This window comes from Sceloporus occidentalis, unplaced genomic scaffold (assembly GCF_023333645.1).
Source record: "Sceloporus occidentalis isolate IW3139 unplaced genomic scaffold, rSceOcc1.0.p SCAF_12, whole genome shotgun sequence".
NCBI classification, from domain to species: Eukaryota; Metazoa; Chordata; class Lepidosauria; order Squamata; family Phrynosomatidae; genus Sceloporus; species Sceloporus occidentalis.
The window spans coordinates 14325533-14340422 of NW_028316992.1; the positions used below are offsets into that span (position 1 = coordinate 14325533).

At 43.9% G+C, this 14890-nt stretch overlaps 1 pseudogene; it reads right to left on the bottom strand.

Annotated features, from left to right (window-relative positions):
- The window catches only part of LOC149305315 (uncharacterized), a 76950-nt pseudogene that overhangs the window by 23627 nt on the left and 38433 nt on the right, over positions 1–14890 (bottom strand).

Sequence of the window (14890 nt, forward strand, 5' to 3'; positions counted from 1 at the left end):
CAATCAGGGCCAGGGATGGTGAGAGGGAGGGGATTCCAGCCAATCAGGGCCAGGGATTGTGGGAGGGATGGGGATTACAGCCAATCAGGGCCAGGGATGGTCGGAGGGATGGGGATTCCAGCCAATCAGGGCCAGGGATGGTGGGAGGGAGGGGATCCAGCCAATCAGGGCCAGGGATTGTGGGAGGGATGGGGATTCCAGCCAGTCAGGGCCAGGGATGGTGGGAGGGACTGGGATTCCAGCCAATCAGGGCCAGGGATGGTGGGAGGGAGGGGATTCCAGCCAATCAGGGCCAGGGATGGTGGGAGGGATGGGGATTCCAGCCAGTCAGGGCCAGGGATGGTGGAAGGGACTGGGATTCCAGCCAATCAGGGCCAGGGATGGTGGGAGGGATGGGGATTCCAGCCAATCAGGGCCAGGGATGGTGGGAGGGAGGGGATTCCAGCCAATCAGGGCCAGGGATGGTGGGAGGGATGGGGATTCCAGCCAGTCAGGGCCAGGGATGGTGGAAGGGACTGGGATTCCAGCCAATCAGGGCCAGGGATTGTGGGAGGGATGGGGATTACAGCCAATCAGGGCCAGGGATGGTGGGAGGGAGGGGATTCCAGCCAATCAGGGCCAGGGATGGTGGGAGGGATGGGGATTCCAGCCAGTCAGGGCCAGGGATGGTGGGAGGGACTGGGATTCCAGCCAATCAGGGCCAGGGATGGTGGGAGGGATGGAGATTCCAGCCAATCAGGGCCAGGGATGGTGGAAGGGATGGGGATTCCAGCCAGTCAGGGCCAGGGATGGTGGGAGGGAAGGGGATTCCAGCCAATCAGGGCCAGGGATGGTGGAAGGGATGGGGATTCCAGCCAGTCAGGGCCAGGGATGGTGGGAGGGATGGGGATTCCAGCCAATCAGGGCCAGGGATGGTTGGAGGGATGGGGATTCCAGCCAATCAGAGCCAGGGATGGTGGGAGGGATGGGGATTCCAGCCAATCAGAGCCAGGGATGGTGGGAGGGATGGGGATTCCAGCCAATCAGAGCCAGGAATGGTGGGAGGGATGGGGATTCCAGCCAATCAGGGCCAGGGATGGTGGGGGGGACTGGGATTCCAGCCAATCAGGGCCAGGGATGGTGGAAGGGACGGGGTTTCCAGCCAATTAGGGCCAGGGATGGAGGGAGGGATTGGGATTCCAGCCAATCAGGGCCAGGGATGGTGGAAGGGATGGGGATTCCAGCCAATCAGGGCCAGGGATGGTGGGAGGGATGGGGATTCCAGCCAATCAGGGCCAGGGATGGTGGGAGGGATGGGGATTCCAGCCAATCAGGGCCAGGGATGGTGGAAGGGACTGGGATTCCAGCCAATCAGGGCCAGGGATGGTGGAAGGGACTGGGATTCCAGCCAATCAGGGCCAGGGATGGTGGGAGGGACGGGGATTCCAGCCAATCAGGGCCAGGGATGGTGGAAGGGACTGGGATTACAGCCAATCAGGGCCAGGGATGGTGGGAGGGACTGGGATTCCAGCCAATCAGGGCCAGGGATGGTGGAAGGGATGGGGATTCCAGCCAATCAGGGCCAGGGATGGAGGGAGGGATTGGGATTCCAGCCAATCAGGGCCAGGGATGGTGGAAGGGACTGGGATTCAAGCCAATCAGGGCCAGGGATGGTGGAAGGGATGGGAATTCCAGGCAATCAGGGCCAGGGATGGTGGGTGGGATGGGGATTCCAGCCAATCAGGTCCAGGGATGGTTGGAGGGATGGGGATTCCAGCCAATCAGGGCCAGGGATGGTGAGAGGGAGGGGATTCCAGCCAATCAGGGCCAGGGATGGTGGAAGGGACTGGGATTCCAGCCAATCAGGGCCAGGGATGGTGGAAGGACTGGGGATTCCAGCCAATCAGGTCCAGGGATGGTGGGAGGGATGGGGATTCCAGCCAATCAGGGCCAGGGATGGTGGAAGGGACTGGGATTCCAGCCAATCAGGGCCAGGGATGGTGGGAGGGACGGGGATTCTAGCCAATCAGGGCCAGGGATGTTGGAAGGGACTGGGATTCCAGCCAATCATAAGAGCAGGGAAAGGTTCTGTGGTTGGTTTGGTATGCTCTCCAGCTCTTTTGGAACAGCAGGGTGAATGGAATGGATGGAAGGGGAGATAGATATTTGTCAGGCTCCTAATTGCAGCCCCTCTTGCAACACAAAAGGCATTACTTTGAAAAAGGAACAGCTTGTATTGAAGAAGATACATGTAATAGAAGTGACTTTTTTTTGTCAGGAATGAATGAAAGTAGAAACATATCACTTTTATAACCATATGAATCCACCCCACTCCATTTACCAATAAAGCTAATTAGTTGGATAGCCCTTTCCTGCCCTTTTCTGCGCAATGTCCTCCAATGCGGGATTCTGGCAGTTTTCCCCAAAACAATGTAGTTCTCTTGTGCCTTATCTCAACCACTTCACCTGTGGCCTTGGACCACAGAGCTCAGCAACACAACAGTTTTAATTAACATTATGGCATGGCTATATATATAGCTATCTATAATATAAAACCTTATCAATCTCCAGATTATATGATACCATATGAAAATATAATAAACATAAACCCTATGCAACATAATATAATATAAAAATACCAAGAACTCTCTAGGTTCCCCCTCCTTTTACAGAGACCAGTCTTTTAAACTCAAGCCTCTGTTAGAAGGATGATTCCCACACATTCCAGTCCTAGCAAACAATCACATTCTTTAGCCACGATCTCCCTAACTCTTTCTAGTATCTTCTATTAAAGGGCATATTAAAACATATTACTTTAACCCACCATAAATCCCAACTATCTTAACTCTAATTTAAAGTATAGACAACCTTGGTATCTATGCAACCTCCGCTTGTGTTGCTTTAGCTTGGGAATTGGGGGCTGGCTTAGGGAGGGGTTGAGCAAGTTCCTTTGGACCTCAGACTTTGCAAAAAGGTGTTAATGGATGTTTCTGCCTGGATTCATCAATAAAGCTTCTTTTGTTTCAAATGAGTTTGATCTTTTGAGCACAGGACTGACTCTAGATCTCACATTGCAACTTCAGGCTGATGCCCCTTGCCTGAGAGATTGAGACTGTCCCATTGTGACCTCAGTCTGCTGCTCCTTACCTGAAGGATTGAGACAGGACTGTTGTGATCTCACCCTGAGGTTCCTTGCCTTAAAGACTGAGATGGGACTAGGGATGCTCTTTACCTGAGGGATTGAGGCTGGCCCATTGTGATCTCAGTCTGATACTCCTTATCTGCAGGAATAAAATGGGACTATTGTCACTTCAGACCTGGAGGATTGATACTGGACCATTGCAATCTCAGGCTGACGCTCATTGCCTGAGAGATTAGGACTGGCGCAGTGTGACTTCAGGCTGATGCTCCTTTCCTGATGGATTGAGAAAGGACTACTGTGACTTCAGGCTGATGCTTCTTTCCTGAAAGACTGGGAATGGCTCATTGTGACCTCAGGCTGATCCTTGTTGCCTGAGAGATTGAGACTGTCCCATTGTGACTTCAGGATGGTCCTCCTTACCTGAACGAATGAGATTGGCCCATTGCAATCTCAGACTGATGCTCTTTATCTGAAGGATTGACACTAACTCATTGTGAGTTCGGGCTGATGTTCCTTCCCTGAAGGATTAAGATGGGCTTATTGTCTTCAGGCAGGTGTTCCTTACCTGAAGGATTGACCCTGGCCCATAGTGACCTCAGGGTTATGATCCTTGCCTGAAGGATTGCGTCTGACTCATTGTAACCTCAGGCTGATGCTCCTTACCTCAGGCATTGAGACTTTCCAATTGCGATCTCAGAATCATAGAATCCTAGAATCCTAGAGTTGGAAGAGACATCAAGGACCATCCAGTTCAACCCTCTTCTGCCATGCAGGAAATCTCAATCAAAGCATCCCTGACAGATGGCAATCCAGACTCTGTTTAAAGGCCTCCAAAGAAGGACACTCCATAATTCTCCATTGAGGGAGTGTGTTTCACTGTCAAACAGCCCTTTCTGCCAGAAAGTTCCTCCTAATGATGAGGTCGAATCTCTTTTTCTGGAGCTTGCATCTATTGCTCCGGGTCCTAATCTCTGGAGCAGCAGAAAACAAGCTAGCTGCCTTCTCAATGTGACATTCCTTCAAATGTTTAAACAGGGCTATCATATCACTTCTTAACCTTCTCCAGGCTAAACATTCCCAGCTCCCCGAGTCTTTGCTGATAGGGCATGGTTTCCAAATCCTGCACCATTTTAGTTGCCCTCCTTTTGGACACATGGCTCCAGTTTCTCAATGTCCTTTTTGAATTGTGGTGCCCAGAACTGGACACAGTATTCCAGGTGGGGCCTGACCAAAGCAGAATAGAGTGGCATTATTACTTCCCTTGGTCTAGACACTATACTTCTATTGATGCAGCCTAAAATCGCTTGGACTTGTTAGCTGCCACATCGCACTGTTAACTCATGTTGAACTTGTGGTCTACTTGGACTCCTAGATCCCTTTCACACGTAGTTTCATTCAGCCAGGTGCCCCCCATCCTACATCTGCTCATTTCATTTTTCAGGGTCCCAGACAGGAGGAAAAGGAGGAAGAGCAGGAGGCCCTTTAACAGCTCCAGGGCCAGCAGCGAGGCTGCAGCTCCCTTGGCTGGTGGAGGAGGGAGAGCTGCTGGGGGTGGCACTCGGCCCAGTCCTCACTCCGAGACTCCTAGACTCCCGTGGCTCCTTCCCTCGTTGTGGGCAAAAGCCCTATAAAGACCTGGCCCCTCTACTCCTGCCGCTGTTTCAACAGGAGGGATAAAGAGGAAGGGCAGGAGGCCTTCTCACATCTCTTGGAGCACCTGCGCCTTTTCCCTCTCTCCTTCCCCTTTTTGTCCAGTCCTGTCCTGGGCAGGAATATTTGTTGATAGCGTATGCTTGCTTATTTTAACTTTTTAACTCTTACCTGCATCTTTTGTCTATGTGGGCATAAATAGATTTGTTGTAGTCTGTATATGTTGCATCTAGTTGGGATATTGTCTATTGGTTGAGTTGCTGTTGCAAATCTCTTGATATCTAACTGATACTAGGTACTCCTTTGTCACAGAATGGATACAGCTAGAAGAGATTGTAAACTTCTGGAAGCGTCTCCTTTTTTGGCCCAATCTCCCAAAGAAAAAACTGTGCAAACAAAGATTACCCAATACTATACCAAGAGTAGACAAGACTCTGCTGACAAAGACACTGAATCTAAATTAGAGCCTAATAATACTCAAGTGAGAGGAGCATCCCCTCCAAGCTAGATTGGCCGCTTGATAGCAATGGCTCCTTGGTGCTTGCACTCAAGAGCCCTTCCCTCCCAAATCTTGCCTCTGAGATAGCAAGATGGGATGCCAGTAAAGCACATGCAAGAGGATTATTAACCCAGAGGATGAGAGAAATAAAAAGGTTAGAGAAACAAAAAGAAGATAAAATAAGGAATGAACTTAAAGTTAAAGAAGAAAAATTGAAACAAGCAATGGAGGATAAGAAAATAATAAATGAGATAAAACTCCTAATAAAATAGAAAAAAAGGTAACAGAGGAGATAGTGGACAACTTAAAGAAACTTAAACAAAATCAATTTGAAAACGCTAACAAAATAAGTCGCTGAATGGAGAATAGATTGAGGAAAGAGAGGGGAAGAATTATAACCAAAATTAGGCAAAATGATAAGATTATAACGAAACAAGGAAAAATTAAAAATGTATTTGTTAACTATTTTGAACGCTTATTTGAAAAACAAATTGAGCCCCCTTTATGGGAAAAATATTTAAAAGAAACAATAGCTGGACATAATACAGTAAAGATACAGATTGGACAAAAAGAATCCTTAAATGCAAAAATTACGACTGAAGAAGTTGGAAATGCAATAGGAAAATTAAGAACCGGAAAATCCCCCGGTATAGATGGCCTCAGCTCTAAATATTATTTGGAGAGGAATTGACAGGACCTTTAAAGGAAATTTCGATTTGATGCAGACAGAAGGAAAACCAGAAACATGGGGGGAAACTATAATATCTCTAATACTAAAGGAGGGTAAAGATGAACAATTAGTGGCCAAGTATCGACCCATTTCATTGATAAATAACGATTATAAGATTTTAGCGTCAATAACGGCAGACAGACTTAAAAAGATCCTGATGGTAAAAATAGAAGAAGATCAAAACGGATTCCTACCGGGGAGGCAGATAAAAATTAATATTAGGACCCTAATTAATGCTTTGGATTATTATAATACCCACAATGAAAGAAAAGCAGCCTTGCTATTCATTGATGCAGAGAAGGCTTTTGACAGCATCAGCTGGAAATGTATGTCAGAATGAATCATCGCAATGGATATCGGTGAGAACTTTGTTAAATATGTGACAGAAATATACAAAAACCAGACAGCCTGCTTAAAAATCAATGGTGAATTAAGGAAGGAATTTCATATACTGAGAGGGACAAGGCAAGGCTGCCCGTTATCGCCATCGTTGTTCATTGTTGTGTTAGAGTTTCTGTTAAATAAAATTAGCAGTAACCCAAGGATAAAGGGACTTAAGATAAAGGGGGAAGAAGTGAAGGTGAGAGCTTATGCAGATGACTTAGTTGTAATATTGGAGGAGCCGGTAAACAATATAGAACATTTCATGAGTGACTTAAATTGGTTTGGAAGGCTCTCAGGATTTAAGATCAATAAAGGGAAATCTGTGATGATAACTAAAAACTTGACTAAACAGGAGAAAGAGATACTGAGGCAAAAAGCAGGTTGTAAGGTAGGAAACAAAGTGAAATATTTGGGAATGTGGTTGTCCAGTAATAATATGAACCTTTTTGACAACAATGATAAAATAACCTGGAACAATATACGTACAGAAATGGGTCTAAACTAAACTTATCCATTCTTGGCAAAATAGCTGCAATAAAATGACCATACTCCCTAAGATATTATTTCTATTCATTAATTTACCAATTAACATAGCATCAAGGATGATAGAAGACTGGAATAAAGAACTAAAAAAATTTATTTGGGAAGGAGGTAAAGCTAGAATTAAATGGAACATCTTAAAGGAAACGAAAGAGAGAGGGGGATGTGCGATGCCGGACTTAATGCTATACAGATGGGCATGTAATATGATATGGTTACAAGACTGGATTAAACTGAATCATAAGCGGACATTAAATTTAGAAGGACCAGACTTCAGATTCGGGCGGCACGCGTACTTATGGTACAATAAAGCTGCTGTGAATAAAGACCTCAATAATAACCCGATATGCAGAGCTTTGTTAGAAACATGGGAAGCTGTCAAGACGAAATTTTATTATCAAATACCAGGATGGGTATCAGCTCAGGAGGCCTTGGTCAATAGGAGGGATTCAGGAAAATGTTGGCTAAAATATAGAGAATTAATACAAATAAATAAAAAACAAGAGATTTCCATAAAATCTAGAGAGGAATTAATAAAAGAAAAAAAGAAATAAACTAGCAGAGTTATTACCAAATAAGACATAGATTCAATGAGGATATGAAGATTACAGGAACTGAGATAAAACCAAATGAATTAGATGATTTGATAATGAAAGTGGATGAGGGGGAAATATTGGTAAATATTATTTAGAGAAAGAGAATGAGAAAAAGAGCCAGTAAAACAATACATGATCGATTGGGCAAGAGAAATAGGGCATGAAATCCCCTTAGAGGCCGGGGAGACAGCGTGGAAAAGAACAAGCCAAGACTTAAAAGAACGTTTTTTGAAGATTAGTAATAGATGGTAATACATCCCTCTTAGGATGAAAAAAATGTTTAAGTTAGAAACGGATAAATGTTGGAATTGTCATAAGGAAAGAGGCATGATGATCCACATGCGGTGGAAATGGGTTAAAAGAGTTAAAAGGTTTTGGAAAGAGATACATAAAATAATCCCAGAGATACTTAATAAAGACCAGAATTATACCTATTAAATATGACCTGTCTTTTGAAGACGGATGATGAGAAGGAATGATGGAGAATCATATTATATTTGACTACCCTTGCCAGGAAGATGATAGCACAAAATGGGAAACCGGAGGAGGAGTTACAGATAGATGAGTGGCGGATAAAACTTAATGAAATCAAAGAGCTCCATAAACTTTCATGTATTTTGGAGGATAAGAAAAGGAATAATATAGAAAAGGAGTGGAGACAGATCGTGACATATTGGGAGAAGAGATGGGGTTTGGATGGAAATCTGGTTTAACTGTATTTTGGTGTGCTATAGGTTGATGAATTTGGAACAAATATAAAAGTGAACCAGAATAAGGAGTAATTTTTTTAAAAAGATCAAAGTTAAATGGTAAATATAATTGGGAGAATAGATTGTAATGTACATTCCTTTTAAAGATAGAGATGGAACAATTTAACAGGTAAGATTTTTTAAAAAATAAGATATATGTTATGATACGTTGAATAATATTGGAATTAAAAAAATTATTTTTGCAAGAAACAATAAGAAAGTATCAAGTAACTCACAAAGGACAATAAAATGGGAAGGAAAGAAGAAAAAGAAGATAAAGAAGAGAATGTACTTATAGGTTTTAATATGTTTTTGTTATATTGATATGTTGAAATAATAAAGAATGTAAAAAAATAGTGTAAACTCTAAGAAAAACATTTCCCACAGTCTTTCATTTCTATAGCTTCTCTTCTATATGAATGGTATGGTGGTGTGTAAGGTTGGTACCTGAAGCAAAACACTTGCCACACTGCTGGCATTTGTATGGTTTCTCTCCTGTGTGGACCCTTCGATGTCTCAAAAGGTTTGAATTGACTGCAAAGCATTTTCTACGCTGCTGGCATTTGTATGGTTTCTCTCCTGTGTGGACCCTTCGATGTCTCAAAAGGTTTGAATTGACTGCAAAGCATTTTCTACGCTGCTGGCATTTGTATGGTTTCTCTCCCGTGTGGACCCTTCGATGTCTCAAAAGGTTTGAATTGACTGCAAAGCATTTTCTACGCTGCTGGCATTTGTATGGTTTCTCTCCTGTGTGGACCCTTCGATGTCTCAAAAGGTTTGAATTGACTGCAAAGCATTTTCTACGCTGCTGGCATTTGTATGGTTTCTCTCCTGTGTGGACCCTTCGATGTCTCAAAAGGTTTGAATTGACTGCAAAGCATTTTCTACGCTGCTGGCATTTGTATGGTTTCTCTCCTGTGTGGACCCTTCGATGTCTCAAAAGGTTTGAATTGACTGCAAAGCATTTTCTACGCTGCTGGCATTTGTATGGTTTCTCTCCCGTGTGGACCCTTCGATGTCTCAGAAGGTTTGAATTGACTGCAAAGCATTTTCTACGCTGCTGGCATTTGTATGGTTTCTCTCCTGTGTGGACCCTTCGATGTCTCAAAAGGTTTGAATTGACTGCAAAGCATTTTCTACACTGCTGGCATTTGTATGGTTTCTCTCCTGTGTGGACCCTTCGATGTCTCAAAAGGTTTGAATTGACTGCAAAGCATTTTCTACACTGCTGGCATTTGTATGGTTTCTCTCCTGTGTGGACCCTTCGATGTCTCAAAAGGTTTGAATTGACTGCAAAGCATTTTCTACGCTGCTGGCATTTGTATGGTTTCTCTCCTGTGTGGACCCTTCGATGTCTCAAAAGGTTTGAATTGACTGCAAAGCATTTTCTACACTGCTGGCATTTGTATGGTTTCTCTCCTGTGTGGACCCTTCGATGTCTCAAAAGGTTTGAATTGACTGCAAAGCATTTTCTACACTGCTGGCATTTGTATGGTTTCTCTCCTGTGTGGACCCTTCGATGTCTCAAAAGGTTTGAATTGACTGCAAAGCATTTTCTACGCTGCTGGCATTTGTATGGTTTCTCTCCTGTGTGGACCCTTCGATAAATAAAATAATAAATGTTTTATTTGTATACCGCCCTTCCACAAGATCAGGGCGGTTTAACAACAGAATAAAATACAATATATAACAATACAAGTTATAGACAAGATAAAAAACATATGTTACTATACAACAATAAATCCATCCTTAATCAGACAAATAATAATAATAAGACAATCTAAAATACAATAATTAGTATACAACAAGAAAAAAACAACAAAGGCATTACAGCCCATGTCCCAACAAACCCCTAAAAAAAGAGTCCTCGGGCCGCTCTGCCCGGTGGAAAGGGGCGGCGTCGGCGTCCTCAAAAGGTTTGAATTGACTGCAAAGCATTTTCTACACTGCTGGCATTTGTATGGTTTCTCTCCTGTGTGGACCCTTCGATAAATAAAATAATAAATGTTTTATTTGTATACCGCCCTTCCACAAGATCAGGGCGGTTTAACAACAGAATAAAATACAATATATAACAATACAAGTTATAGACAAGATAAAAAACATATGTTACTATACAACAATAAATCCATCCTTAATCAGACAAATAATAATAATAAGACAATCTAAAATACAATAATTAGTATACAACAAGAAAAAAAAAACAAAGGCATTACAGCCCATGTCCCAACAAACCCCTAAAAAAAGAGTCCTCGGGCCGCTCTGCCCGGTGGAAAGGGGCGGCGTCGGCGTCCTCTTCGGGGGAGCCCGGTGGGCCGGCTTTTGTAGGGGCCGCTCCCACCGGCCCCTCCCCCCTGGAAAACGCCGCGGCGGCGGCAAGAGTCCTCGGGCCGCTCTGCCCGGTGGAAAGGGGCGGCGTCGGCGTCCTCAAAAGGTTTGAATTGACTGCAAAGCATTTTCTACACTGCTGGCATTTGTATGGTTTCTCTCCTGTGTGGACCCTTCGATGTCTCAAAAGGTTTGAATTGACTGCAAAGCATTTTCTACGCTGCTGGCATTTGTATGGTTTCTCTCCTGTGTGGACCCTTCAATGTCTCAAAAGGTTTGAATTGACTGCAAAGCATTTTCTACACTGCTGGCATTTGTATGGTTACTCTCCTGTGTGGACCCTTCGATGTCTCAAAAGGTTTGAATTGACTGCAAAGCATTTTCCACACTGCTGGCATTTGTATGGTTTCTCTCCTGTGTGGACCCTTCGATGTCTCAAAAGGTTTGAATTGACTGCAAAGCATTTTCCACACTGCTGGCATTTGTATGGTTTCTCTCCTGTGTGGACCCTTCGATGTCTCAAAAGGTTTGAATTGACTGCAAAGCATTTTCCACACTGCTGGCATTTGTATGGTTTCTCTCCTGTGTGGACCCTTCGATGTCTCAAAAGGTTTGAATTGACTGCAAAGCATTTTCTACACTGCTGGCATTTGTATGGTTTCTCTCCTGTGTGGACTCTCTGATGTACAATAAGGTGAGACTTCCGAGGAAAGCATTTTCCACACTGGTGGCATGCTTTCTCTCCTGTATGGACTCTCCGATGGACCAGAAGGGGTGACTTCTGAGCAAAGCATTTCCCAGACTGCTGGCATTTGTATGGTGTCTCCCCACTCTCCAGTTTCTCATGACTCTCAGGCTCTTCTATTAAAAAAGGGCAGACAAGACTCATCTCCGCATTAAGAGAAGAGAGGCCTCTGGAATCTACAGTGGAGCTAAGCAAACTAAACAATAGAAAAGGAACATGAGATAAAGGAGTTTCTGTGTTGCTTTTCCTCACTTCATTGATATTACTCATAACTGCTAAATGAAATCCCTTCAAATGTCTGAAAACAGGGACTTGAGCTGGTTGGCACCAGTTTACTTAAACCAGTTGTTAACATTTTTCAGGTTCATGGCTACCTCACAATACTCTTCTGGCTCTGTTATGGACACCTTCTGCCTCTCTTATGGACACCTGTTATGGCTCTATTCTGGACTTTCCCAAACAGAGCTAGACTGTCTTTGCTTGGGCCTTCCCTCCCCTCCACGCGTCCACATGCCTGATCTCCTTCCATTTCTCCCTCCTCTCTCCAACTTCCCCAGCTGCTCTCAGGCCATCTGCACTGCTTCAGCATCTCTTCCCTGCCATTCTATATTTCACATTCTCTCTTACACACAGATAGAGAGAAAAAGGGAATGGTGCAGGAAAGAGACACTTTCAGTCCCATTTGGTGAGAAAGGTAGGATAATAAATATAATCCATTGGAATGGCTTAGGAAGGGGTCTGGGGAGTCCAGTATTGGTGAGGGTAGGGCTGCAGAGAGGAGCCTTCAAACAGCCTGAAGACACCTCCAAGACTGGGCTGGGCAGCTACTGGGGACTGGGCAGCCACACTGGGCCCACAGGGATCTCAGAGGCAGCCCCATTGGCCCACCTGGGGAAAAAGACATCATGTTTACCTCCTCAATATTCCCCAGCATCCTATTGTCATTGTTTGGCTCAATCTGAGCCATTGTCGGGCCAAGAGAGGATATTGGAAGCCGGTCCAGAACATAGAAACACTGAAACATAGATCAAAAAGACCTGAAAACTTGCTAAGGGATGTACCAAAGAGAATTTGGGGCCAAAAGATATTAAGTGCCATGGTTCTTTCCTAGGATAGATTTGCAGTTTAGCAAAGGGCATTTACAATCATCAACTAGAGAGCGCTAGTGGCTCAGTAAAGTAAAGTACAAATTCCAAGATTTCAAGGATGTTGCTTTGACCATTAAAGTGGGATCATAGTGCCATGTATGTAGCATGCAAGACCCCCCCCCCCTTTTCTGAAGGAAGAACAATAGACCCAAGTTCCTTACCCAGAGAGGATAGGTTTTCATAGGTTTCAATAATAATAATAATAATAATAATAATAATAAATTTTATTTGTGTTTCCCCGCCTCTCCCATAGGATCGAAGCGGGGTTACAGACTAATTAAAAACCATTACACAATCTCATAAAAACAGGATAAATAAACTCCAATATAAAATTCTACAAACTCTATGGACAACATACAGCAGTGTAAGGCAGGGAATCAATCGCATCGAAAATACTATTCATTCTACAGAGAGGAAGGCTTGGCAAAAGAGAAAGGTTTTAAGTCTCTTTTTAAATGATTCCAGGCGGTCATAAGACGGAGCTCCTCGGGAAGACTATTCCAGATCCACGGGGCTACTACAGAAAAAGCCCTCTGGGATGTGGAGACATATCTGGAAGATGGTATTTCCAACAGGTTCTTCCCGGATGTTGTAAGTGTGCGGGGCGGATTATATGGGGAGATGCGGTCCCTCAAGTAACTCGGGCCCAAGCCATGTAGGGCTTTATAAGTGATAACCAACACCTTGTATTGCACTCGGAAGCGAATGAGCAGACAGTGGAGATCTTTCAATATAGGTGTTGTATGGTCAAACCTAGATGCACCGGTGACCAATCTGGCTGCCATGTTTTGTACTAACTGAAGCTTTCGGGCTTGGTACAAGGGTAGCCCCATGTAGAGCGCATTACAGAAATCTAAGCGAGAGGTTACCAGAGCATGTACCACCGTTTCAAGGTCCCTTTGGCCCAGGTAGGGTCACAGCTGGCGTATCGACTGAAGCTGATAGCAAGCACTTCTGACTGTCGCATCTACTTGAGATGTCAACTGCAGAGATGAGTCCAGAAGTATTCCTAAACTGCGAACTTCATCCTTCAGGGGAAGTGTGACCCCAATCAGGACAGGTGGATAAACTTCCTTCCCCGGGCCTGGGGAACCTATCACCAGTACTTCGGTTTTCTCTGGATTCAAACTGAGTTTGTTTTCCCTCATCCAGCCCATTACCGACTCCAGGCAGGCATTCAGAGGAGAGACACCATCCTTAGACACCGCATCAGTCGGAGACACAGAGAAACATATTTGGGTGTCATCAGTGCCCCCGATACCCAACTCTCTGAGACATTCCAGAAGGATACCGTGGTCAATGGTATCGAAAGCCGCTGAGATGTCCAAAAGCACCAACAAGGTCACGCTTCCCCTGTCGATGCCCAGACGGAGATATCACTTCGTTATATAAACATTTCTGCTTCGGACTCAAGAGTGGCCATTCCTCCTCACTCCTTCCACTCTTCCCTCTCAGTCTCTCTCTCTCCCCTGAAGGCTTCAAACTGACAAGTGCCAAGCGCTGAGGCAGAGTAGGGTTTGGCTATTATTTTAAATGTATATTTTACACATATTTTATGTTATTATTTTTTCTTGTAACCCACCTTGATTCCTTCGGGAAAAGATGGGATCCAAATAAATTATTATTATTATTATTATTATTATTATTATTAATTCATCCACAGTTAGAGGGCATAAGAGTGCAGTGGAGTAATCACTGTTGTATATAATGATGCATTCGGCCTTCAAAGGAGATAGAAGGAGATGGCAGTGTAGATTCTTTTCTGTGTATTAACTGTGCTTTGGATAGAGAAGAATGTAAACTGAGTAACAAGATAGAAGTAAATATGAAATAGAGAAAGAAAGGAAAGTTATGATACATGGTAAAGTATAGAATAAATTAGAAGTGAGGAAGCTGAAATAAGATCTTCTTTCCTATTCTTCTAGAAGTGAGAAAGAAAGGGAGAAAGAAGATAGATGTGGTAAAAAGAGTTAGGTATGTAGTTGAAGGTATGTGTAAGTGTAGAAGGTAGAGGTTACAGTTGGGTAGAGTGGAATGATGAGTAAGAGAGTGGTACAGTTGTGAAGGAGAGAGAGAAAGGAGAGAGGTGGAAAGAATGAGAAGAAGGTAGTAGGAAGGTAGGATGACATGCGGTTTAAAGAATAGAGGAGGTAGGAAGGAGAAAGATGAAGATGGAAGAAGTAGATGGTATTAAGAAGAACAAAAAAAGAACAAGTGTGATGTATGTTTGAATTATAATTGTATTGATTGCATGGTGGTTTATTCTGAAAATAAAAGGAATTTGAACATTATTTACAGTTTGACCTCAGTATCTGCTGAGGTTTGGTTTCAGGACCCCACAAAGTCACCAAAGTCTGTGGATGTTCAAGTCCTATTACAAACAATGGGGTCGTAATATGA